Source organism: Pteropus medius, unplaced genomic scaffold (assembly GCF_902729225.1).
Source record: "Pteropus medius unplaced genomic scaffold, Ma_sr-lr_union100, whole genome shotgun sequence".
Lineage (NCBI taxonomy): Eukaryota > Metazoa > Chordata > Mammalia > Chiroptera > Pteropodidae > Pteropus > Pteropus medius.
In genome coordinates, this window is record NW_024356249.1 from 8,680,946 (window position 1) to 8,707,655 (window position 26,710).

At 41.7% G+C, this 26,710-nt stretch overlaps 1 long non-coding RNA gene and 1 pseudogene across 1 annotated transcript in view; both read left to right on the forward strand.

The window, feature by feature from the left end:
- Window positions 1–26,710, forward strand: part of LOC120601130 (uncharacterized) — a 184,452-nt gene that overhangs the window by 66,064 nt on the left and 91,678 nt on the right. The gene's annotated exons all lie outside the window — the stretch shown is intronic.
- LOC120601417 (uncharacterized) lies at window positions 17,095–17,213 on the forward strand (annotated as a pseudogene).

The following is a 26,710-nucleotide window of genomic DNA, read 5'->3' on the forward strand; positions in this document are numbered from 1 at the left end:
AGATGTCGGTAGATGTTCCATGAATAAAGGATGTCAGAGTCAGACGTGTTTTGAAAATGTAGTTCTGGAGCATGATCAGGACAACCAGAGTAGATGTGACAGAATATGGGGGAGAGGGCTAAAGAAAACCATTTTTCTTTATCCCCCTGTTTTTACCTTAAGGGGTAAAAATTCTATCAGTGTTCCCACCAAGGATTACTGTATGGTGGTATAATACATTGGGAAAATCACCTAATTAATTTAGTCCAACCATTTGTCAATTTAGCCACACAATTGGTTCATCATTTCACTTGACCACAATCATAATGATTGTACTGATTGTCCAAGTAGAGTCAGTCACGGTGTTTGGGCAAAGCCAGAGCAATCAAGGATGCATTCAGAGTTTCCTGAGGAATCTTCTCACCGTTATGGAAAAGGAACCTGGGGTTTCCCCGCAATGCTAGATTCTGGAAGAATCAGTGAAACTTCCTTATGGACTATGGATAGGAAACAGCGGAACGAGATGAAAAAATATGGACAGAGAATAACTGGAGAGCAACCGATTCTTCAGTGTCGCTTGCCATGGACAAAAGATAGGACTTTGTCAGGGGAAGAGAATCCTCATAAGGGTCGATTGAGAAGAACGGGGAGGTAGGGTCCCACGGAGAGGGTGTGCTGGGCCAGCACGACCCCGGGCCCTCAGTGTAGGTCTGCGTTTGAGTGATGGAATGTTGCCCCTGCTTCCTGCCTTTATTAAAAATAGATTTTTGTTTGTTTGTTTGTTTTGAGGTAACAGGCACATGTCATAAAATTAGGCATTTTCAAGTGAACAGTTCAACAGCATTTAGTACATTAATGTGTTGCAACTACACCTCTGTCTAGTTCCAAGACATTTTCATTATCCCCAAAGAAAACTGCATTCATTAACCAGTCACTCCCTGCATCCATTTCCCTTCCTCCTAGCTCTGGCCGGCACCTCAACCTTTTTTATGGGGTACAAGAAAGCGGTTTCGATCATGGGCGAACACGCAGGCTGCTAAGGACCAGGAAGCCTGGACTGGGGATGCTAGCTCACTGGCAGTGTTGGAGGACGCCATTCACTACTCGTTGAGGGCACCAACAGGTTGTGTAAAGAGATGAGAATACGGAATCATTAATGAGTTCTTTCAGACTGGGATTTGAAATAGTCTAGTCTCGAGACTTGCCCATACTCTGCTCGGTTGTCCCAGATCTTCAAGGACCATATTTCAGAAACTTAATAGTAAGGTTCGTAGAGCTAAGTGCATGAGGTGGAAGGACTCTCCCATTCTTCCTCTACTCCTTCTGTTGTGGACCGTATGTTTGTGTCCCCCAGAATTTATATGTTGAAACTCTAACCCCCAGTGTTATCATATTTGGAAGTGGTGCCTCTGGGAGGTAAGTAGGGTTAGTTGAGGTCATGAGGGTGGGGTCCTCCTGATGGCATTAGTTCCTTTTCAGAAGAGGAAGAGGGACCAGAGCTCAACCCCACTCCCTCATGGGAGGACACAGTGAGAAGGCGACCATCTGCAAGCCAGAAAGATAGCTCTTCCCAGAATTCGACCGTGATGGCGCCTTGATCTTGGATTTACAGCCTCCGGAACTATGAAGAAATACATTTCTGTTGTTTAATTAAGCCACCCAGCCTGGCTGACTGATTGATTTGATCAATGAGCTATGCATGCCAGTTGCACAAAACTAAATAATTAAATTTAAACAGTATAGTGGTATATACAGTTAAAGTAAAAATATATGTTCTTTCCTCCATTTGTAATTCCTCTGAGGTAGCTATTTTACCAGTTAGGGGTTTTTTTTTTGTTTTTTGTTTTTTTGTTTTTTTGTTTTTTTAAGATCTGTGCCATCTAATAAGGTAGCCATTTGCCACTCATGGCTACTTAAATTTCAATTTATTTAAATTAAATGTGAGTAAATATTCATTTCCTCAGTCAGACTAGCTGTATTTCAGATGCTCAGTATCCATAAATGGCTAGTTGCTACCATTTTGGACAGTATAAATATAGAACATTGCCATCATCACAGAATGTGCTATGGAATATTAGTACTCTTTCAGATGAATTCTGTTCATATACAAACGTACACACACACAGAGTCGACATCATATTGTATATACTCTTCTGCAGTTTGTTTTTTTCACCTAACAGAAAAACTGTTAATTTAGTGTGATCCACATGCTACCTCATGCCAGGAAAAAATTTAAACAGAGTGGATAATCAAAATTTTAGTAAATTAAAACTGTTAATTTGAGATTTTAGAGATAATTGCAACATATCTTTAATGCATGTTCCAACTTTAATAAAAAAAAAACCATTTTTGGAAATAGTCCATTTAGCCTTGGATATGTTAAGAAAGAAGATCCAGGAGATCTTGAGATTAGTTTACTATGCTTATCATAAATACACACACATTATGTTTCTATTTTGTAACAGGGCTTCTGACCTTTTTGTCTATACCCATTATTCAGTAGACCAGCATTGTCCAAAATGGTAGCTACTAGGCACATGTGGTTTTAAAAGTTAAAATTAAAGATTCTGTTCCTCAGTTATACTAGCCAATTTCAAGTGTTCATTAGCCACATGTGGCTGGTGGATGTGGTATTGGACAGCGTGGGTATGGAACATTGCCATTTTGTAGGAGGTTCTGTTGGACAGGCTGCATTAGAGACTTTCTTCAAACACATTTCCATTATGTAGGAGGTTCTGTTGGACAGGCTGCATTAGAGACTTTCTTCAAACACATTTCCATTATGTGCAGTGATTTTATGTGCAGATGAAGGATGGGGGACTCTGTCTAGGATGTGATAGAATTCCTGGGAATGGATGGAGAGCTTGCAGTTTGCCCTTCCTGCTCCAAAATCTGATCTTTCCCTCTGAAGACACATGTCCTTATCTGTCAAGAATTGGTGTTCTACAGTAAGTCAATCGTGGGAAAGAAAAGCAGTTCCGATAGCTTTTCAGGGTTAGAATATTACCCTGAGGGATAATTGATGATGCACGCACACTGCTAAATATAGCACCTCTACGTAACAGTAAATGTTACTGTTCAATTTAGACTAGAAAGTGCTTAGTAACATTTGTTACAATGAGTGCTGACAAAAAGTTATGTTTAAGCTTTTTATTTTTTAAAATGACAACATAATAGAATGTTGGAAGTGTACCCTTTTGTGTAGAACAAGATATATTTGTGTCTTCATTTATGTCAGAAAGTACACAATCTGTATGAATTCATAGGCAACAGTAAGAATGATTCTGTCTGGAAAGAAAATAGCATAAGAGAGAGAAAGGTAGAACAGAGAATGACTTTTTCACTATATAATAGTCTTTTCTTTATGTACCTTGTAACTATGTGCTTACATGACTCAGTTTTTTTAAAAAATCAGTAAAATAATGAAGAAAAAATAAACACATTCTTAAAATGTGCAGGATGCCCAATAAATTTTTATGAGATAAGGGTCACTTAGGACAAATAATTATATACAGTGAAATAAGAGCAGAGGGCTGGCCAGAGGTTTCAAGTGACAATCAGATGGAGCCTCTTGGTACGCCAGGACCCTGGGGGTCGACACACCATTTCTTACAGGCTGGTTATTTTGCAGCAATTAAAGCTATTTAAAACTCTTTTATTACATATAATTTAATACATTTTAAAAGAAAAAAATATTCCCAAGTACTGAATTATTTTTTTCATGCAACCTTTCTTAACACTTGTGGAACATAGCTCAGGAAAGGCTGATTTAAATTCTAGAAGATAATTAGTCCAAAAAAGATGAGGTTGAAAAGAAATCATTGTAGGTCAGGGGCACCCTGCTTCAGCTTCAGTTTTTCAGAAAGATGAATGCTGGTGTTAATTGAGTTTAATTTGAATAGTGATGCACAACAGCTTATTCAACACATACTGCCCACATGTAAGTCACATGTGCATTGAGTATGGACTTAATAGTCTACGCTGCCCCTCTGCACCCCCATCCTTCACTTAACAGCTACTATCAGTGACCAAGAGGTGGGAAGATTCAGCAGTGTGGGGATCTGGACAGTGGAGACAGAGATGCTTGCTTCCACCACCAAGTCTCTGTGTTCCAGCTTTCAAGAGACCATGCCATCAAAAATGGAATGTCTGTAAAAATGAAGTGTTTGTTTTTAAAAACAGAGCCCTGTAATTCCACAAAATTGATTTTTTTTTTTTTCCTTTTAAAGCAGGTTGCTAGGATCTGTAACTTTTCAGGAAGGAAAACTTAGGGGAAACTAGTCAGGGGGCAATTATGTCCTAACCTGCATGTTACAAAGGAAATCTTGTTTGCTGTGGACGTTTAAGGCAGGACTTCCCAAAGCCAAGGGTAATTTTCAAAACATTTAACAATCAGTGCAGCATAGGGACCCAGGCATTCGGAATGGATGACAGCCTTAAATAACTGGTGTGGCTGCACCTGTGCTTACGGGCTGCACGTCTCTTCTGCCAGAAGGTAAAGCCATTTGAGATAGGGGATGAGCCCTTTTGGGTTTTGTGACAGAGCGTGTTGGTTGTCCCCCAATATCCATAACCCCTTTCTTTATCAAGTCATTGGAACCATATTTCATAGCTGGAGTGCTTGACAGGTTTACGGCCACTCAACTAAATTCTGGTTGATGGGAGGTTTGTTATCATGTGGTCCTTTCTAGAACCTTCCTTAAGGGACAGTGTGTGCCCCCACTTCGCCCTTTTTTGCGCCTTTCACATTTTGCTGTCTGGAATGTGGATGCTACCATCTCAGACCATAAAGGTGAGGTCACATGTGGTTGAGCGACAAAACAGATCGAGTATCACTCTTGTCTTTCTGGACTTTTTCTTGAGAAAGAAAGAAACTTCTCTTGTTTAAGCGACTGATACTTCGGGCTTCCTGTCACTGTCAGCCAAACCTAATTCTAACTAATGTAGGTCCCTGATCTGCTTTTACCTTATTTAAAACTCCTAACCATCCTGCGAGCGGGGTATTCTTGTTCTAATTTAATGGATTAGGAGACTGAGGTTAAGGAAAAATTAAGTACTGACTTGTCCCAATACACCCAGTTCGAGTTAGCATTTGAATCCACGTCTAATCTTTCTGACTGTAAATCACCAAAAGCTCAATCCTTGCTTTAGTCAATAAATGAAACATAGAGAAAGGCACGCGCTGCCACATGGTTTTGTAGCATTCACGCTTTGGCAGAGCCCCAATTTTGTGGATTTTTAAAAAAGACGTTGGGTTTTTCAGAGAAATTCATTTGTGGCTTTTTTTTGAAAGTGAACAAACATGTTAACTGCTTTTCAGTCAATAATACTTATCAGAAAAAACTTTTTTTTTAATTTCAAAGAAACGTGTTGTTCCTCTAATTTCCAGTATTTGCTTAATTGTCATTTGCTAATTGGGACATTTCTATGAGAAAAGAAGAGTTCAAAGAGAGATTTTGTAGTTCATTTCCTTCAGCTATATCTACATTGAAGAAAATCTGGAATTATTTAGAATTCTCCTTACTATGTAATAACTCCAGAACATTCCCATATTCATTATTTGGTAATGTAGAAATTAGGTTGATAGTGGAATAAAGGTCATAAGTTATTTGGATTGTCACTTGGGGGCAGCCTCTGCAGCCCACATTTCTGCAGAATTGAGGTGGGCTGCGTGCTGTGCTGCCCAGGGCTGGGGCGGAGCAGGCAGGCTGGCAGCTGATACCTGGAGGGCAGGTGAGGCCCAGCGGGTCTGGGGAGGCTGGCAAACTGGGCCCAGTGCAAACAACTACTTAGCAGTAGAACCTGCAATAGAGACAGGGATTTTGACCTGCTGCCCAGGCCTCTATTGGTGCCCTGGGTGATGCTTTGAGTTCATTCATTTTTGTCATCAGAGTAGACACTTACTTGGTTAGAACAGCAGTGTCTGAGTGTATTCCTGAGACTATTGAGTCTGCAGGATTTGCGGTATAAAAAAAGGATTCTATGGCAAATAAGTTTGAGGAAATGCTGAGTTCTAATTCCTCTCCTGGAAATTCAGACTTAGCATTTTAAAAGTCTTGAGATGTTAAGAAATCTATTTAACTTTAACACGGTTTTTGAAACCTACTTGAAAATCAAAAGTCTATCTTTTTAAATTGAACGTCCGATGGAACTACCTCATAATTATTTTAATAAACAAATTAATAATGGTCTTGGAAATTATCGTCTGAGTAGGTTGAGTTCCTGAGACAATGCAAGATTTGACTCTTGTCAACATGGAACTTTCTTGGTGTCCTTTATTGGTGTCCTGGTTTGCTCTTATTTGTGAGGCCATATTTTCTAATGTTCAGTGCCTCTCTGCTTGTGTTTGTCTCATAGGAGCAAAATTTTTAATGCTTGACAGGCCCTTTGAGGTCATCTAATCCTGCCTCTTCATTTCCTGATTGAAGAAATGATAAGTTTTAGAAAGGGTTAGTTACTTGCCAAAGGCCAAATGGCTAATAAGCGAGGATGTCGGGGCCAAGGTCTCTTAATGTGCCTTTGGTCGGTTCCTGGTGGAAATTACTTGAAGTTAGTTCCTTACTTTCAGGACTTCTTTAAGTGATATCTCCAGATTGGGATGGGACAGGTGCAAAAGAGCTGATGATTAATTCTTTGCCAAGGTTTAGGGTAGGCAAAGGAGCAAAAAAGAGAGTGCCCCAGGAGACGTAGATGGTGCCCAATAAAAGAAATGCTGCTGAGGAAACCAAGAACCCCGTTCGGGGGTGTTCCGAAAAATCATTTTTGTGTGGCAAACGATGACTTAAAATAAGCCGTCTTTGCAAGAGAATGCAGAAAGCGGGTTGCTTCCAGGTGGCTTCTACGCAGTGAACAGATTAACAACTCGACAGACAACATCGCAGCTCTTGCCACATTTTATAGGGTGCCAGCTGCCTCGGGCCCATCAGGAAGTGCTCATTAGCTGCCAGAGGTAACACTCGTCTGTTTTTCATGGAGTTAAGGGTTTGGAAAAAAATGATTTCTGGATTTTTTACAAGGTCTAAGGTATGGACATCATTTGGGTCCAAACTATTTTGCCTTAATTTAGATTTTCTTTCTCTCTAATCGATTGCGGTATGAAGTTGGATCCTTTACTTATTGTGAGAGGTTCTTTTTCTGTTAAGTGTTAGAACTTCACCTGTCGTAAATGTTTGTGGAGTTAATCTTGAGTATTTTTGTTATGTTTTTCTGAAATACTGTCTACAATCTTATAATGAAACGACAGTGTCTGTTTAACCACAGCTTTCTGTTTGTGTCCCCTTTTGACGGTGCTGTGTTCAGGATAAAAGCTCCACATTTGACCTCAGAATGTCAAGATATTAAGTTTTCTTCCTGACGGCCCAGAAAAAGAAAAAAAAAATTATAAGGTTGTAGTATTGCCCCGTTTTTATTGAATTCATCAGGAAAATTTCTGTAATACCAGACTCTGCAGCACGATTTCCACTGTCTCCAGCCCCTGTTGCAGCCTCTCATCTCCTGTACAGAGTTGAAAAGAGGTTTGCCATGGTAAATAGTAGCCGTAGATTCCTTTTTGAAACTCTGAGAATAAGTTTGAATTAAACCAAATATACAGAAGATGACAGAATAAGTCTTATTTCTAAAGTTATGAGTTTTTCCCCCATTGGGTATTATTAAAAACCTGAGGGCTTTTAATAAGTAATAATGAACACTTAAGGATAAATATGTATATATGTGAACTTATTTTTGAGAGCAGTTTTAAGTTCACAGCAAAATTTATAGGAAGGTGCAGTGATGTCTCATATATCCATCCCTTCCTGTCACCCGCAGGCACAGCCTCTCCCACTGTCAACATTACTCACCGGAGCGGCACATTCATTACAGGTGGTGGATCTACGTTGTCACATCATAATCACGCAGTCTTGGTGTTGTACAGCGCATGGATTCAGACAAATGTATAATGACGTGTATCCATCATTATATTATCATATACAGAGTATTTTAACTGTCCTAAAAATCCTCTGTGCTCTACCCGTTCATCCCTGCAGCCTTTGCAATCACCGATCTTTTCATTGCATCCATAGTTCCGCCTTTTCTAGGTCACATGGTTGGAATCACGTGGTAGGTAGCCAGTAACTATATTTTGAGTCGGATCATTTTTCTCTTAATTACACTGCAAGGATAATACATGAGGGCCCAGCATTTTAGGAGCTTTTTCTGAGGCAGAAGAACTCTCCGATTTTTGTCAAGGAATTATCGTGAGGATTTTATAATTTGGAGAAAAAAGTTATTCTTTTTTTGACGTGGCAATGAATTTTACTTGCGTTGAACCCGGAGCCAGAGAGGGATGAAACACACAACCGCTTTCACCTCTGCCCTTTTCACAGGCTGTCCCGTCTCTCCGTTATGTGCTCCCCTCCTGGACTGCTGACCGTCCCTCCCACGCATCCTTGAATACCTCGTTCAGACCGTACCTGCTTGGCGAGACCTTATTTGATTCTTTTCCGTACAGACAGGCCTGCCTTTAGCGGGTGTCTGTCCACAGCCTAATTATTGCACTTTTTGTCCTCTCGTGCAGTTATTGACTTACATGTCTGTCTCCCTTTCTGGACTTCCTTAGGGACAGGGCCTGGACTGTCTTCATTTTGTATTCCACGTGGGGCTGAGCACACTATCTGGAACATATAGTAGGTCGTCAGTCAGTGTTCGTGGAACTGAACTTCACATCATAAAATTGTGCTTTAGAATTTCTTTTCATTGCATCAAAGTCATTCGGTCTTTTTGAATTAGAATTAACTCACTCCCTACCAGAACTGAAAAAAATTCATGGATCGTATTCTTAATTACTTGTCTGAATCTGGTGGTTTCTTACTCCTCACAAAAATACCACTGATACTTTATCTTCATATTTTGTTGGATGAATAAATCTAGAGAGATTGTGTGTTGCGAATTCTATGGTAAAACTGAGAATCTAAAGTTTATTTGTGGGTAGAAGATGTAATAAGAAACTAAGAGGAGAATCTTCTGTTTTGTAAATATACATCTTTAGGTTATCATGGTCTGAGGTGTTTTCTTAGCTTGAGTTCCCCTGAGAGAGACCTGGACGCCAGTGCACGTGGTTTATTTGGAAGGTGAAAGGAACACCTTAAGGGGAGTGAGAAGTGAGATAGGGAAGCACCAATAGTGTAGTAGCAAGCAAGTCACCGCTCTGGGCAGTTGGAGCCTAACTTTGCTGGGGACTCTGGGCACCACTGAAAAGCCCTCACCTTAGCGTATCCCACCCATGGGTAAAGGAGCTGGGTTGTTTACGCATCGCCCCTGGTTGGTCCCTGATGGAGGGCCGGTGGATGGAGCCGGCATTAATTTCTGATACACTGCCTGCCATGTGAGCCTCCTGTCCACACACGTAGCACAGCCTTCCAGCAGAGAGATGCAGCGATGGGCCAGCGGTGGAAATACAGCAGCCAGCCCAGAAATGAGGCCCAGGAATACGGACGGGGGAAGGTGGTGTCTGCTGTAGGCATAGCTCTGTGAGTGCTCATGTGACAGTTCAGTCTTAGTCCTTTGAAGCATGAAATATCCAGAGGGATTTTTTTTTTTGAGCAGATTTAATACTTAGAGAAAAGTAATTAAGCACACTAGTTTCTCCTATTTGATGTAGGGTGATTCTTCTTATGGAAAGGAGAAAATTTATGAAAGATCATTTTGGTCTGAACTTTGGTCCCTCATTTCTCCCTCTGTCTTTGGATTGCTGTAATTATAAAGTTCTTCCTCAACTGCGTAGACATCTGCCTTATGGCGACTTTGGCCTGCTTTCTTGGTTTTGTCCTCTTAAGCAAAACCCCACTGTGTGTGCACCTCCTGTACATCCCCATTAATCTTCATAACAAGCCTAGCAGGTCGGTATCACTTGCCTCCCCTTTACAGGTAAGGTGCCTGAGATTCAGAGACTAAAGATTCTAACTGTCTTTAGAAACTGAATGATTTGCCAGGATCGTGATGGTAAGAACTAAGAGCTGCCTCTGCGTCTGCGTCTGTGTCTGCGGTGGCCCTTTGGTGTGAGAATGAAATAGGATAACACTTAACAGAACCACATCCAGGATCCTCACTGCTACTCGGTAAATCTCTTCATCTCCCTAAATCCAACATATGCCTTGAAATAGGGTGGGAGGTAGGGACGGGGTGTTACCTACTTGTTATATGCATACCTGTTCTTTCTCTCCACTTACTTGGAATTGTCACCAAACTTCAGATAGAGGTTTCTCAAGGTAGCTGGTTGATTGTAATCTTGTTATTGGAGGCCTCTCGATGTGTCTATGTGGGGAATTCATCGAGTCTACATAGGGAAATCAATGATACTCCAGCTCTGCAAATACATGTTTAGGTCTTTGTGCATTGCACAGAGCGAAGACTCGATAAATATTTGTTGACCTTTGAAGCATCATGGTGGCCTTTGAAATTGGGAGTTGGGGAGGGGTTTCTGTGGGAGTGTCATCCACACGCCATGCACAGCCACGCCCAGCTAAAGGGATCCTGAGGCTGGGTTGGGTTGAGGCACCATAGCTAGAGTGGTACCTAATGATCTCTAATCAAAAGAGAGAGGCAAAGTCATAAGGTAGAAGATGGGTTGAGGGTTAAATATGAAGGACAGAACTACAAGTGGGTCAGGAACCGACAGGAATTGAGATGAAGAGTAGGTACCAGTGCAAGAAGCTGTTCTGGGCGACTGAGGTAGGACTGAGGCTCTACAGCAAAACCGAGTCTGCGCAAACCCTACGTCCAGCCGTTCCACTTCCAGGTACATGCTCTAGAGACACTTTGGATCACGTGTATAAGGAGACAAGTACAGGAAGACACAGCCAGTTAATGTTTATGGATGTAGAAATAAGCATAAAAATATGAAGACATCCATGGGATTGATAAACACTAAATTCAGGACAGTGGTTCGAGCCGAGCATGGTTTTTCTTGTTAAAGCACGATTCAGTAGTCCTAGGTTGTCTCTAGAGATGACATCGTCTAGAATTCTGTTCTCCATTAATAGATACGGTGTGTGTATTTAATTAGCAAATAGGGCTGTAGAAATGCAAGGCCGGAAGGACTTCAGGAGAACATTGAGTCTCTCCCTTGGAAGATGAAGCTGAGAGGCAGGGGCAGAAATCCAGGTTGCTAGGGAGAGGACTGGGACTAAGAGTCAGGTTTTTCTAACCGGCTAGTTCAGTATCCTGCACCACATGTATGTCTTCTCTTTAAAGAAGGATCTTTCCTGTAAATTTACATCAACTGGTACCATGCTCTTAACTCTTTCTGGCATCCTCCTTTAGAGCACTTTAGAGGGTTCGGGAGCTCTAAGGCATACATTCCTACAGCATCGTAACTGCATAGATCACCAAGCTGTGTGCCCTGTTCTTCTGTGAAAGTATGTTAGGGTCTACCCAAATTTCTTTTATCCTTCCAAGATGTTTTATAAGTTGGCTGCAACTTTATATGGCTCTTTTGTTCTTGGAAAACCTACTTTGTAGGACAAATTCTTAAAAGTCATCAGTAATTAAATAATTCTAATGGGAAAAAATTTAGTAATCCTGAACCCTCGAGCTGACATCCATTTACCCTACATTCAGTTAGAAATTTGACATAATTGCTTAAGGATTAGACTAGTAACCATAACTTAACCTAAAAAGTCACTATGTTCTCTATTATACGGCTCTTTGTCCACTTTTTTTGAGCTCTTTTGTAGCTGGTGCACACCGAGAGTTGAAGACCACGATCAAAACCGAAACATAATAATTAAGTAACAAAATATCAAACTTCGTTAATTCTATTTAATGCAAAACAATCAAATAGTATATAGATAATATAAAGCAATGAAAAAACATATTTTTGTAGCTTGAGTGCCTGAAATTATCGGTGTTGTAAACTAGCAAACCCCAAGTACTGTGAAATGAGAACTTCCGTATAGTATGCTTGACCTCTAAAACCACAATGATGCCCATAGGTGACCTTCTCCTCTGGTGGGCAGCTGCCTTTCAGGTGCTTCGAATACAAATCATATAAACTTATAAGCTTTTATGCCTTTTTGTAGCATGGAATGAGCGACTGATATGTTGCTTGGCTAGCTTGTAATCAATGGTAAGGTCCAAAATCCTATTTGTGGATAATAAAAGATCAGACTAATCAGGGGTCCGATTTTTTTTAAGATGATCAAAAAAAAAAAAAAAAAGCAAACTTTGGATTGTGAAGGATCATCATTTAGTATTCTGTACTATTTTCCTCTCCCAGGTTTGCTTAAAACTTAGATGACAGCTTTTAGCCAGCGAAATCATCCCTTAGCTGGCTTTGCCTGGATAAGCTGAAATATATTATTGGAATATTTCTGTTTCATTTAGTGTAATACCACTCCAATGCCTAAAATAGCCTGCACTTGGGAGGAATGGTGGTCTTTATCATTTGATTTCATAGTAATAGTAGTTTTCAGGACATGAAATATAGAAAAGTAAAAAATCTTATTCCATATATTTTTATAGTGACATTTTCTATTTCATGAAGATAAATGCGAAGCTAATTTGTTGCGTTTCCTCAAACACACGTGTCTGGAATGGGTTCTCTCAAAGTTTTTTTTTGTTTTTTCCTACCTTTTGTCAGCAGATGGCGTCTGACTGTTTATCTTTTCTGCTTTATTTGCCTTTTCATTCTTTTCTCCTCCACCCCCCTCCACCCATGGCAGACATTTGTCACGAGAATGGATGCTGTTACAGAAAAAGTCTCACTGTGACATGTTGTCTTTTCGAAAGGACAGGAAGGAAAGGAAGAAACAGGTTTTCGTTGCTTAAGGCATAATACAAGTGGCTCATTTTCTCTGCTAACACGTTTATGAGAAGAACACTCGTTTCACTTAGAAGTGGATCTGGCATTTTATTGTAACAGTTAAATTTGCCTTCGTATCTCTATCTTGTCATTTTGCATGTCGATGGCTCCTCTTTTATCTTGAAGGTGGATGGGCACCTTTGGTTAATTTGACTTTTCTTTTTCTTTCTTTTTTTTTTTTTAACAAAGCTGTTTTCCAAAGGAAAAAAATCCTTTACTGTACAGATAAATAGATTAAAATACATGCGTATTTAGTTTTTGAAGCAAAACAGATAAGACAGTGATTTGGGTTGGTCATTGTGAATATGGAGTGCACATAAAGTCTTACGATTAGGTAGAGAACACGTACAACTTAATGAAAGATTGTTAATGGCCGAAAGGGGTTTTAATTAACATGTGTTATAAAACCAGACTGCATGTGGAACAGTGTGCTTAATTAAAGATTCTAAGGAATACTGGGAACCCACACCCCTTTCCTGTCCTTTCTCCATCAGTAAATATTTATCGGCTGTTTCCAGAATTAACGTTACATAAAAAACAAGTGTATGAAATTGTCTTTGCTGTCCAAGATACAACCTTACTGAATGTAATTCGTTAGCCCTCTTTCTACGTGCGGCAGAATAGTAGGGGGGGCCCCGTTTAATCTTTAACATATTATTACCTCTCATCTCTGCTGTCTAACCCAGGTTGCCTCTCAGTGCCATCTTCTTCATGATTACCTTAATTCTACTCTTCACTGATAACTCTACGTTTTACAGTAAGTTTGCATTCACATGGTCCCATTACTGTTTTTGTAATCTTTACTATTTACTTATTTATTTATTTTGATAACGCAGTTGTTCATTTCTGGTCTCCTCAGTCTGTCTACACACACCCAAACATAACTGAAAATTTATTTTAAACTTGGAAGTACAGAATTTTCCTGTAATTCATGCTTTCTTAACTTTCGTTGGGATAAAGTACACCGATTATTTTTTTGCAAATTTCTATATGTCTATAAGTATTACCTAAATGGTAAACCACAAGAATTCTTCCCCTTTACCTGTAGCCACTCTGGGTATGTGACATCAGATAAAATAAAGTTTGTCCTTTGCTCAAAGGAAGATGAGGTTTAGAAATCTAAATTAAACAACAGATGAATCAAAAGAAACTTGAGGCAACTGAGTAGAGGATACGATTTTGTTATAAAAGTATGTTTCCGTTTTGCAAATGTATTCATCTACAATTCCCCATAAAATGATTAAGAATTTATTAACACGCTATTAATGACTTGCTACAGAAGGGGAAAGGGTGGCAAGAGGTAAAAAAGGCTTTTTAATATTTTTTTTAATTTAGGAGATTTCTTTTTAAGGTCTAGGAGTTGCCACAAAATAAAAACAGCGCGCCCATGGTATTAAAATACATCGAGGAAAACATTTGATGTGACACTCTCATCTGGAGTCAGTCTTTTACAAATTGAATGGATTTCAGGTCATTTTTCTGGGGAGAGTAATAGCCTTTCTCTTCTACTGAAATATTTAAGGAACATTTACATTTTCTGAGAAAGATCTGATAGATGATTGCAGTCACAGAACAGAAAACACTATACTTAAGCGTAGTACTTCCGATTGTACTTAAGTAAGATACTCAAGGGTCGTACTTCTCAAGCTTTTAGAAAATCTTGGGGATTTCGTTAAAATGCAGATTCTGATTCAGTAGCTCAGGAGTGGAGCCTACTCTTCGTTTCCTGGGAGCTCCAGGTGATACGATGATGTTGGTCTGCCAGGAGGCTTTAGTATACATAACTCTTCCTAAGTGTCCATCCTAGCCCAGCCTCTGAGGTAAACATGCTTAATTCCCACGCACATTGGTATGTGGCTGTTTCCTTTGTTACTGACCTTCAGCAGGACAAATAGAAATCCTTTTGGCATCTTTTCACACATGCTCAAGCCATATAGTTTCACAACTGGAAAATATGTATTAATTTTAAAACCCTTTCCTTTGGTATATGGCATTAAGTCATCTGTATAAATAGGGCCTCTGTTAGTGGTTATAACTTGAAGACCAGAAAGTTCTTTGGTTTAAGTCAAATGGATTAGTCCATCAGAGATTCCTTATCAAAACCCTCATATCTGGCTATCAACAAGATTCCTTCAAAGCCAGGTGTATCGAGGGCTGAACACTGTGGTCTGCCTGCTCTTTGCCAAGTGCTGGTGGAAATGGGACCAGGGTGTCTTTGCCAACGTAACTGAGAGGCACCTGGGTCCAGGGAACCTACTTACTTTGGTGCATTCATTTCTTCAGGACACTGCTTCTTATATAGGGTTTAAACCTCTCTCTCAAGTCCAACCCGCATTGTTTTTTATGCAGATTTTTCACAGTATATTTTTTCTTGTCATCCTCCTCTTCACAGAGGGAAGCACAGTGAATGCATCCCCTTGGATCTGGCCCATCCAAATAGTCCTACCAAAAAATTTTTTTCATTTAGAAAATATTGTAAATTGGAAAATTATGTCCTAATCTGCACCAAAGAAGACAGCGTCAGCGGAACTCATGCTTTGAACAAAGACACCGTGGGTCATAGAAGTGAGGACTTTGGAATCAGACAGACTTGGATTTGAATCCTAGTTCAGCTGTTACTAGCTATGTGACCTTAGGCTGAACCTGACCTAAAACAGTTTTCTAAATCAAATTAAATCTGGTGATTTCAGGGTGTGTGGGAAATTCACTCTTAGTCGTTGTTGGGACTCGTCGCCTCCTGGAAGGAAAAAGGGACTTCGGTCTCATCCATTCGTGGCTGCCGCTGCTCAGGCCCAGTCCCCTGGGGTCCACTCCAGCGGAGCGTCCGTTAGTGGCTCTGCCACAACCTTGGCCAGCTCACTAAAGGGGTCTTTGCAGAATTCTCCAAACCAGAATTTGTGTTTGTCTTCTTAAATATCCTGCTGGCCATCATCACCTGAAGTCCTGATTCCAGCAGGTGTGTGCATGGGTCAGGGCTTTGTCCTTCATGGGACCCTAACCCTTTCCCCTCTCAGTTTTGGGAAAATCAGCCCCAGGGGTTAACTCCCTTTTTCAAGCCAACAAGCCTACAAGCCCGCCACCTTCATACCCACAGCTCTGGGGATTCCAGCACCTTAATTCCTTTGGTTTCCCCCATTAAAACTCAACGTCTGCAGGTTAGTCCACCCCATACCCTAAGAATTCTCCACATTTGTTCTAAAACACCAGCAAAAAAAAACCACAAAAACTTTACAACTGCCAACATTTATCACGTGCTCACATGGAGTCAGCTGCTAACCTAGAAGACCATTATGTATCTGCATTTTAATTTATATAACAATCCTGGAAGGTGTCATTCCCATTTTTGCATGTAAGGAAATTACGGCTTATTGAGTTTGGCCACGAGCCTGCGGCTAGTGAGTGAAAGTATCTGAATGTGGACTTAGATCTCTTTGGTTACTAAACCCTGGAGACAGGGTCACTTAGCTCTCGCTTTGCCAGTGACTGTGCCATCGGAGTATGTTTTCCCTTATCTGAAAAAATCAGCATAGAGTAATTGCATTCCAGAGTTTCCTTCCCTGTCAGAAATCTGGGATTCCGCTCAACTTCTGTTTTATTTCCAGTCTTTTTAAGCCAGAAAAAATGGTTTGTAAACTGAAAAGAGGGCAGAACTACAGCCGTCCACCGGGAGGTGTGCCTCAGTGGGAGGGAGACGGCCAGTGACTACTGATCAGAGTGAGGGGCTCTCAGGCTGCAGTTCGCTGAAGGAGCTTGCAAATACCTCAGAAAACCCCAGAGCTGACTACCTTGGAAAAATTATGCAGAATTTGAAAAGGGTCGAGTAAAGGAGAAAAACGAAACCTTTGTCCAGGTTTTTAAAAAAGCAGGAGACTCTGGAAGCCAAATGGATGCTCTGGCTGTTTGATCACCAGCGAAACACATGATTCAGTAGATGGCTTGTGAACGTTTAGCAAAGTACATGGTATTAGTAGGTCCAACATGAGTTTACTGAGGTGCAAATAATGCAAAACTAATGTTTCTGTCCAACATGAGTTTACTGAGGGGCACATAATGCAAAACTAATGTTTCTTTTTGCGAAAGAGTTCACATGTGAAGGGTATGTTGTTTACAGTGTTGTCCTGATTTTATTAAAGTATTTAACCAAGAATTCTGTAAAGATGATAATGTGATTAGATCAGTGATTTCCTCAAACCCCCCCTAACCCCACCCCTCACCAGACCAAGTTCTCACCTCCACTCCATAACTCCTGGAAGGGAATTACTAAGAAAAGGGCCCAGGTCTACGGCCATGCCACTCTGAACAAGCCCGATCCCGTCTGATCTTGGAAGCTCAGCAGGGTCGGGCCTGGATAGTACCTGAATGGGAGACCACCTAGGAAGACCAGGTGCTGTAGGCATAAAAAAATAAAATATAAGGAATTGTAAGCTGACAAGGTCTTTGCAATCTGTGAGGTCAACCAAGGGTTGCCTCGCCTAAACAAAAAAAAAAAAGAAAAAAGAAAAGGGCCCATAATCCATATGTTAAAAAAAGCTCACCTGGGCTGGTCTATAGACTATATTCGTGAAACACTAACAGAAGTTTTCAGACTTTTGCGGGGGACAGGAATCGTTTCATCAAATAAAATCTTGTCGAAAACTCTACCATATTAAAACAGATAAAGTGACATTTTACTAGTATAAATTTTTCGAAGTTTACATTTATGATGTTTACTGCAGAGTCAGAACAAGGCAGTCGTGAAAAATAAAAATCTTAAAACAGGTGTTGATAACACTTGTATCCTAGCTGTATTCACATTATCAGTATCTGCGTTTAATAAAATTGTATACTTCGCTTTAAATACATAATTGTTTTAAAATGTATTTTTACAGGCAATTACTTGGAAATTGTAACAAAGGTTTTTGTTTTTTAGTTTGTTTGTTTTTAAATAACTTGCCTTGGGATCTCAGGATATTTTCCATTAGACCAGTCTAAGGTAGGGAATATTTGTTTCAAAACGGTAACCCTGTAACTAAACTTATGGAAACAATTGCTCACATTCCTTATCATACATCTAAAGTCATACAGGAAATATCTAATTCTTAGAATAAATATTTACTCTCTCTCAAGTAGGATGTTATCACAAAGGACTTTTCACCGTGATGAAAGCAAAGCCATACCTATGCCCCGGGAGCCACGCCTTGCACCTAGTGGCTTTGTATTCCTGTGCTTGCTTGGGCCACTTCATGAGAGCAGACTGTATGCACCAGTATTTTCCACAAGACTGAGGCGGGGCTATAACTCCCCAGTGTCACACTTACAAGAAGTCCACGTGGCACATAGAGGCGGCAGAGGCCCCTGCTGTGGGGACTGCCTAAATCTCCCGGATGGGGCTTTTGGCCCATGACCTTGTGTCTCTGCACGGGGTGCACAGGTGGTCTCTGCAGTGAGGGAACAGTTTGCATGTGAGCCATTTCAGTGTCATCTGAAAAAGGATTGTAAAGATAAAGATATATCCGAATATATCTTTAAACATTAGAAACAAGATGGTGGTGGTATCCTTAGAGCACGTTCATAGAAATGTTTTTTTAAGAACATCAGTCTGATGTTGCCTGGATGCCTGGTTTATGTTAGGGAAATGTTTGGTTCTCTGTGGAACAGAGAGATAAATTTGGGGATATCTAGGTAGTGTCGATGTGAAAAAAATAATGAAATTCAGAAAGTAAGTTTGTGTACACAAAGAACAGATTACCTTTGATTGGAGATGGAGGGGTGACCTCTTCTGAGCAGAGAATCAGGGAGGGCTTTGTGGAAGAGGAGAGAGATGGCGAGGTCCCGAGGACATAGAGGACTTGGAAATGAGAATATTAGGGAGAAAGAATGATGTTCTAGGGCTCTTTACCTTTTGGGAGAATATAATTTTAGGGGAAAATAATGTCGATCACACTACCCTTTTAAACAGATTACCGTCTTCATTAATAAATCAGCTCTATATGCATTTTAAAATCTAATCTATTATTAATAAGCTCCATAAAGGACCATTCTCATATAGCTAATCATGCCTGAGGTTTATTTCAAAGTGCTATTAGACAGTGATTCACTTGTTCAGATTTAGACCTTTCCAGTGATATTTTGCCCAAATCGGCTGACCCTTTAATATCTACATGCGTCATAAATTTGCCCCAAACCTGGCCTCTGCAGGAATTATAGCCATCCACTTACCCATTTGCTCACCCACGCTGGTATATTGAGCACCCATTAACGTGCCAGGTCCTGGAGAGTTCTAGACAGGGAACAAGTCAGAACTGGACAGGTGAATTGGATGCCTGGAAACCACCTGAAGTTCTTATCATTAAACTGTATTTAAAAAGATAATAATGTAACTTTCCCTGTAAACCGATAACAGCATAAAAGGTACACCTCCCAGAGCTTTTTACATTCTAACAGGGATCAAAGCTTTGCCTAGAACTACGTCTAATCAGGAAGCGTGTGAGGGTAATTGTGGTTGGAGCCTTGGAACTTTTCCAGCTTATATGGCTTTTTAGGCAGCAAGGTTGGTATTGTCCTATTGTACTTTGTGGTGGGGACTGGCTCTGATAATATTCTTCCCTGGCAAGTAGCTTAAAGAAAACTCTACTGCATGGGAAAGATCAGTTAGATATACCATAACGGAAAAGAGCTCTTGTTAACAGTTTTGCTTTTCTGAGGGGCAGGAGAGCAAAGCACACTGAGGGAGGGCAGTGTTGTGCAGGTGCACAGGCTGCCAAGTGCTGTTGGTCATCAGGCAAGTCACTTAACTTCTCTGTGCATCCTTAAATAAGGATGATAATGATAATGATATCCACCTCAAAGGATTGAGTGTCAAATAAGTTTCCACATACACACAGACACACAGCATTTAGAATTCTGCCTGCCATACAGGAATCATTATATTAAAAACTTAGCTGCTTTTTCTGAGACTCTGTAATAGCTAGAAGAGTGGGTAGGAAGCTAGATCAAATGAGGATCGTTAATTCCTCTTTCCTCTCACGCTCCCCACCCTCCTGCCCCACAGACCCCAGAGTTATTTGTTTTGTAAAGTCGTAACACCACTTTGAATGTATGACCTTGAAAATTTCTGATTTAAGTCGTTCTGGGCAAAGCTCTAATAGTTGGAAAATAAATCAGGCCTCCCACACATACCTGCTCAGCCAAGAATTTGTTTGCCCCAGGAGCTGTGGGTGGGCGGGAATGGAAGCAAGTGCACACCCAGGCTTGTGTGAACTCTCTGTTCTCGCTTGAGACCGGTGTGACCAGTGCTTCGTAGTCATTCCTTTTCATTCTCAATCCTAGAGAAACAAATATTTTCATTTCTTAAAACATGCGTTTTTCTCTCTCCCTCCCTTCCCCGAGTCCTCATTTGTTTGTTTGTTTTCTCATTTGTCCCTTGGTATTGCACTTGGGCAAATTTCTCCCAGACCCAGGATGGCGACGCATAATGTACAATGATGAACCTTAGGGCACCCTGCATGGACCGCGAGTTTCAAAGTCTGTGGCAAGGCCCTCTGGAAATGTCTTGGGATTTTCTATTGGTTCTTGTAGCCAAGCATGGAGACCCCCACCCCCATCTTTGCACTGGGGCACGTCACAGGTGCTTCTGCAGACCAGGGATGGCGACCCCCGTCTTTGCGCTGGGGCACGTCACGGGTGCCCCTGCAGACCAGGTGTGACTCCAGGGCATCTCCTGTCTGCATCCTGGCGAGATCAGCGAGGGTGGGTCAGTACAGCCCGTCAGAGACGGGCTCATTTTCCTGTTCCCGTGAAATGTGCCGCATCGGGACTTGTCGTCCTTGTGACCTCCAGTTATGGGTTCCTGGCTTGTTTCATGTTTTTGTTTTCAACCTATTTAACAGTTAATCCCATTGTCCTAGTTCAGTCCTCTCCCAGAGCAGGTGTGTTCTTTTTCTGAGTGTGAGAACAGGCGTGTGTCGGGTCCCGTCCCGTGGGAGGCAGTCTGCGACAGGGCGGAAAGAAGACTCCTCGGCCCCTGGAAATCGCCATGGTCAAAGCTAAGAGTCCAGGGTGGTGTCCCCAAGAAGCAGCAGCTTCTTCGTGGCCAGCTGAGGAATTTTGAAGGTAGCAAAACCTGAATTTTGAATTTTGCCAGTTTATTTCCTCTCTAGTTTGATGAAAGTTAAGAAAGAACTGGCAAAACTAAAAATGAAGATTTTGTTTTGAAAATTATACCCTATCTACAGCCTCAAATCAAGAATAACCACCAGAACATCCTGTTCCTCATTGTGTTTGCTGGTTGTCGGTGTTGCTGTCCCTGGTGCTCTGTGCAGGCATTTGTCACCTTGGAGCAGACCTGTGTCCTCTATCACTCAGCCCAGCCACCTCTTGCTGCCACTGTAAAAACCTGGAGGAGAAAACGAAATAATAAGAATAATTAAAAAGATATGTTAAAATAAGTTCATCTGTATGATGACGTTAGGCCAGAACACTTCTGCCTGCCATCTCAGAAGTACGTATCTTAAAGCTGTTTTTTGAAGTCTCACGAAATGAAATGAAGACTTTTATTAACTCCCGGACTCAAACGTTCTCATTACGGAGAAGGTCCACTGTGCTTCCCTCTATAATAAGGAAATGGGGCAGCAGTTCACATGCAAACGGCCCCGCCGCCTGCTGCCAAGAGGTCGCTGCCTCTGAGTCAGGCATTGCCCCATCGCTGCACCCCGTGGTGACACCTGCAGGGCCCAGAGACCTTTCTGTTGCCATCCAGGGCAGCAGCACAGGAAGAAAGTGGGAGTGAAGGAAGCGGGCTCTCGGCGAGGTAAGGGTGGGAATGTGTTTATGGTCCTACGTGGAGGGGAAGGAGAGAGGGGAGAGGACGCTCAGCCTGGCTGCCAGTGCTGACGCAGCGCCAGGCTCTGTGGGACAGTGGTCTGGTCTCAGGTGTGGGTGCACCTGTCATCTTCTGTTCTTTGGAAAAGGTACTGGCGTGGTTTATGGAAATCCTCCCAAATAGTAATTATTCTTAGCATTGGTTTTGTAGTTCTCAGATTTATTCACCTGTCTGTTCCTCCCTTGAGCGTTCCCAGTCAGAACGGCCCTTCATATAAGTAGTGACCACAGAGCACTTACTTGTTATATTGTGAGACTTGCCCGTGGCGGGGGGAAAAAGCAGATTAACTTAGGTGGAGATTCTTCAGAAAACAAGAACAAATGGTAAAATAAAATGTCCCTTATTTGTACTAATGAGTAATTAGAGCAAAGGCTTGCATGAATTAGGAAAGCTCGAGGACCCGGTTCGCTTTCTAGTATGCAGAGTTTTAACGGAAAGGCTTACAAAGTATCGCCGGGTTTTGCCGGCAGCAGTCTCTGTACCTGCTTTAATGATATACTTAGTCCAAACTTTAGGGAAATGCCTGGGGCACAGTTTCTGCAGGTTTCCCAGTAACTGTGAAAGATTGTTTTTTATATACAAACTTCCAGGGAAAATTATTTGTATTATTAAATAACATGTACATGTGTATTTTACGTGTAAAAGAAAGCAAAATATTGAGACTATTTCTAAACAGTTACCTATTAACAATATTAAATTAAAACACACACAAAATGATGAATCTTAATGAATGTCACAATGATTCATGTCTTGTCTTTCTGTATAAAATAGGTTCATTCAGACTAACATTCCTTCCCCTGTCAGGATTCCTACAAGTATACATAACAGGATAATTTAGGCATCATCTTCTCTTCACTTTCTGCCTCTCCTCTCTTTTTCTCTCCTTCACTTTTCATCGGATCTGTGTCCAGGTCGCTATGGTTGGCACTGCAGATACACAGAAAAGTACCCCCACGATCCTGCCATCGGCCTCACGGTCAGAGTGTGTGCAGCAGAGTGAGGTGGTGCAGGGAAGAGAGCCGTGAAGTTATCTGGATGAGGAGCAGGCGCTCAGCCTGCTCGGGAGGAGAGAGACGGCACGGTACTCACAGGGGAACGTTCTAGGCACCGTACTTGGGGTGTCCAGTGTCGTGAAACTGTCTTTGGGGAAGGGCAGGCAGCCCGGCGGAGTTTCGACGTATGGATGCTGGGGAGGAGCGGGGTGGGCAGGATGAAGCTATTTCAGTAGTGATGGGAGCTCACTACTTTGCAACCAAGACAGTTCTGTGGTTGAGAAGTATATTTTGTTAGAAAGTATTTTCTTAAATTATGCCAAGTCTTTTTCCTTTTCTGTTTTACCTTTGGGTTCAAGCCAAAGGAGCATCACAGAATGAGTCTGTCTGCTCTCCGCCACATGCCTTAATATGTAGGTGATGTGTCACTTCTTGAAATCTTGCCCCAAGCCATGTATACGTTTGTTTATCCTTAATAGATTTTTGATTAATAGCTTGTTTTCTTACTGTAACCCAGTGATAATTCCAGTTGGTCTTTTCGGAGTCTACAAACAGTTGATTTGATCTCCTCAATCGACGTTGTAAATCTCCAAAGCCGTCATTGCCATTGCGCCCTCCTGTCCGTCTGATGGCCTCTTTCTGCCCGGTCCCTCCTTCTGTGGTTTTGCAGGATCCCAGAGGGCGAGAGGCAGTCAGGGTTGTTCGTTCAGCTTCCTTTGCTTCCTACAGGCACCTCTGTCCCACCACCCCACCTCCTTTGGTCACTGTAGGGCTTTAGAGAAACAAAACGCAGGCCTTTTTCGTACATGTGCTGGGGACCCTTGTCCTAGAGAAACAGTATATGTATTTTTTGCACTCTTACCACTGTTATTTCCTACTTTAGAAGCAAACTAAGAAATACATACCTACCTGTGAAATGTTAATAAAAATGAATTGGGATGAACTGAAGTAGCTCAGAAGTTAAGGGTCGAGAGAGGCGTGTTATAGCTCGGGTTACATCACCACATGAATTATCTGTAATTAGAAAATATCAGTTATATTCTGCAGGAGAGATTTGGCCATATGTGTAATATGAGGCCCCTCTGCCAGAGAGTGGAGGGATCAGGTCCTAGAGAGAGATTCTTAAGGGCTAATTGTTTATAGAAGCCAGTAGTGCCAGTACCTGCAAGCAGTCATTGATAAAAGTTTTATATTTTCCCAGCCAAACCACGGGTATCTGGATTAGCCTCTTTACAAAAAAACCAAAAAAAAAAAAAAAAAAACCCAAAAACGATGGAAAACGTTCTGTAATTTTGGAATTACTCACTTTATGTAGGAGCTCGGAGCTTACCTATTAGCAGTGGTCCGTTGTAGGGACTCCTGTCTATCTGGGGAGGGGAAGGGAGAATAAAAAAGAGAACCATATGTGGTTGCTCAAGTAGAAGTTTCAGATCTAATCGGTTAGCTAAGGATGCCCCAGAAAAGACTGTTTGCTGACTGCTGGGGTTTAATGATCCTACACCATGGAGGGCAGAGTCTTGTTTTCAGTATAAAACAATGCCTTAAATGCAGTTGTTTCAGTCTCTGTCAGTGGTGCTTACAAGGGACTAGAAGGGAGAGGGAGGAAGCAAGGACAGTGAGGATTCTGCCCCTGTGTACCGTGGTCCACGTCGGCATCCCTGGAGAGCCTGCTGGCAATGCAGAATCTCAGGCTCCAACGCAGAGCCACTGAATCAGAATCTGCATTTAAACAAGACCCCTGGGCAGTTCCCGTGCACATTGAAGTTGGAAAAGCAGTGGGTGATAACCGTGCTTGATTCACAGGGACGATTTACCTGTCTGAACACACTTTGAGAAAAGCTGAACAAATAAGGCATATCACCTCCAGGTATTAAATGTCATGGATCAGAGTTTAATTTTGTTTGCAGCTGGAGACCAGGACAACGGATAATGTTTGACTAAACAGCAACGTTCTGTTTGCGGGAGGATAGGCGTTTGTTTATTGCACAAACGAGGCGTTCCGTGGCTTGAGGATAGTAAGCGAGGGGCTGCTTTTCTGCCCTGGGGCAAGTGGAATCCATGATGACAGTTGCAGGTAGTGATCTCCCCCTACTCTTTCTCCCCGCCCCCACCCACCCACCCATTAAACAACAAAGCAGAGAATAAAAAGCCTACTTTAATTTTTTTAGACTTCAATCATGTCTATTTTTTTTTAACTTGACATGTTATCATCAAGGATTTTTCAAGGAAAGGGTCTGTTCAGAAAAGCGTGGCTTATTTAGTGATGGGCCAGGCATTCCTTCCAGGCTGGACTCAAACTGGCATTGCTGACAAATGTCAGTTTAAGATTATGCTGACCTAAGCCTTACTTGAGAAGAATACCTCTGTTTGGGGTTTATCCTGTTGTACATCACTAGATTTCAAGTGGAAAACCTTTTGTTAAGTAGAGTCATCAACTATCGTGGTAACACGTATAGAAAGATCTTTCGCCTTACCTAAGGAAGCCTTTTATTTTCAAATTAAACAAAAAATGCTAATATACAGTGGCACCTAGTATGGCAAGTACTTGTATGTTTAGTTTTTTTTGTAATGTGATGCAAAGAATTTTTTGATCTATTCCACTGTGATGATCGTATATTCTCTATAGATAAAAATCCACTAACTTTTCTTTTGTAAAAGTAATCATTAAAAAAAAAAAAAACCTTTTAGGGATAAGAAGATGAAGAGTACTAAATTAGAGTTAATCCCAGGGCATTTCCTTCGGGTTCCGTGAAGAATCCATCAACTTTTTAGAAGCACTGTCGCTCCATTGTAGTCCAAGCCACCGAACTCTCCTGCCTGGATTGTTCCAGTCACCAGGCCTGCTGCCGCCTCCCTTGCCCTCTTCAGTCTGTTCTCAACACAGCAGCCAGATCATATTTGTCTCTGCCCCGAACGTCTCAGTTATGTTCCATGACTCTTGGAATAAAAATTCAAGGCCTTATCGTGCCCCGGGAAGCCCATCACTTATCTCTCTGGCCCCACATCCTACTACTACTGTCTCCCTTGCATGTCCTGGGTCAGACACTTCTGCCTCAGGGCCTTTGCACTTTCTGACCCCACAGTTTGTTACTATCTTTTTAAAGATATCTACATGACTCTTTCCCCAAACTTCCTTTGGATCTTTGTCAATTTCTTAGTGAAGCTTTCCTTGACCCTCCCACACACATACCTGATGTATTTTATATTTTACTTAATATATGTTCATTGTCTGTCTCCTAGAATGTTACCTCTTTGAGAAGACGGGGTTTTGTCTTGTTGAGCATGTGTCCACAGCGCCTAGAACAGCGCATGGCTCATTCGAAGTGCACACTATTGAATTAATTTAGAGTCAAGGGCATTATGGGACTTCTTTCTACCAATTTTGTTCTCATCTTCATCATGTAAGTGGACTGAAATGTTAGGAGAACATCTTTAAGATATTAACCACAGCTGTGAGCCATTTAAAACAGTCTACGTAGTAAGTTAGGGAATGCCAATTAGTCGTTGATTAGTAAGGCAAATGGGAAAACACAGTCGGTGCACAGCAGGTCTCCTGTGTGCCATGCCTGCAGAGTCAGGCCCTGGGGTAGGAGGAGGAGCAATGTATGGAGCCTTCTTCGGGGATCTTCACGCCTTCTTGCTGTCGGCCCCTTAGTTGGCCAGCATCCCACAGCAAGCTCACAAGTCCCCCCTCCTCTGAGGGACTGCTGCTTTGGGTGTGTGTGTGTGTGTGCAGTACTTTGCCAGTGTTGTCTCATCAAGGGCTTCCTTTGGCCGCAGTTTATGTTTTCCTTTTTGTTTATAGCGTTTCTTAGTAACCCGCTGCCACAAGTTCTCATTGCAGAGCAGAGTTGCTACCAAACGTATCTCGAACTTTGTGCTATTTCTCTCTCAGTATCTTAAGATTTATTTTGGCCATGGAAGTCTAGGAAGCAAAAAAGTTACAGAAGTGAATATAGACAGAGCTCATTTAATTATGGGCACCCCAGGGTGGGAGGGCACATTGGGGAGGATGGAACACACTCAGGGAGTGTGTTCTAC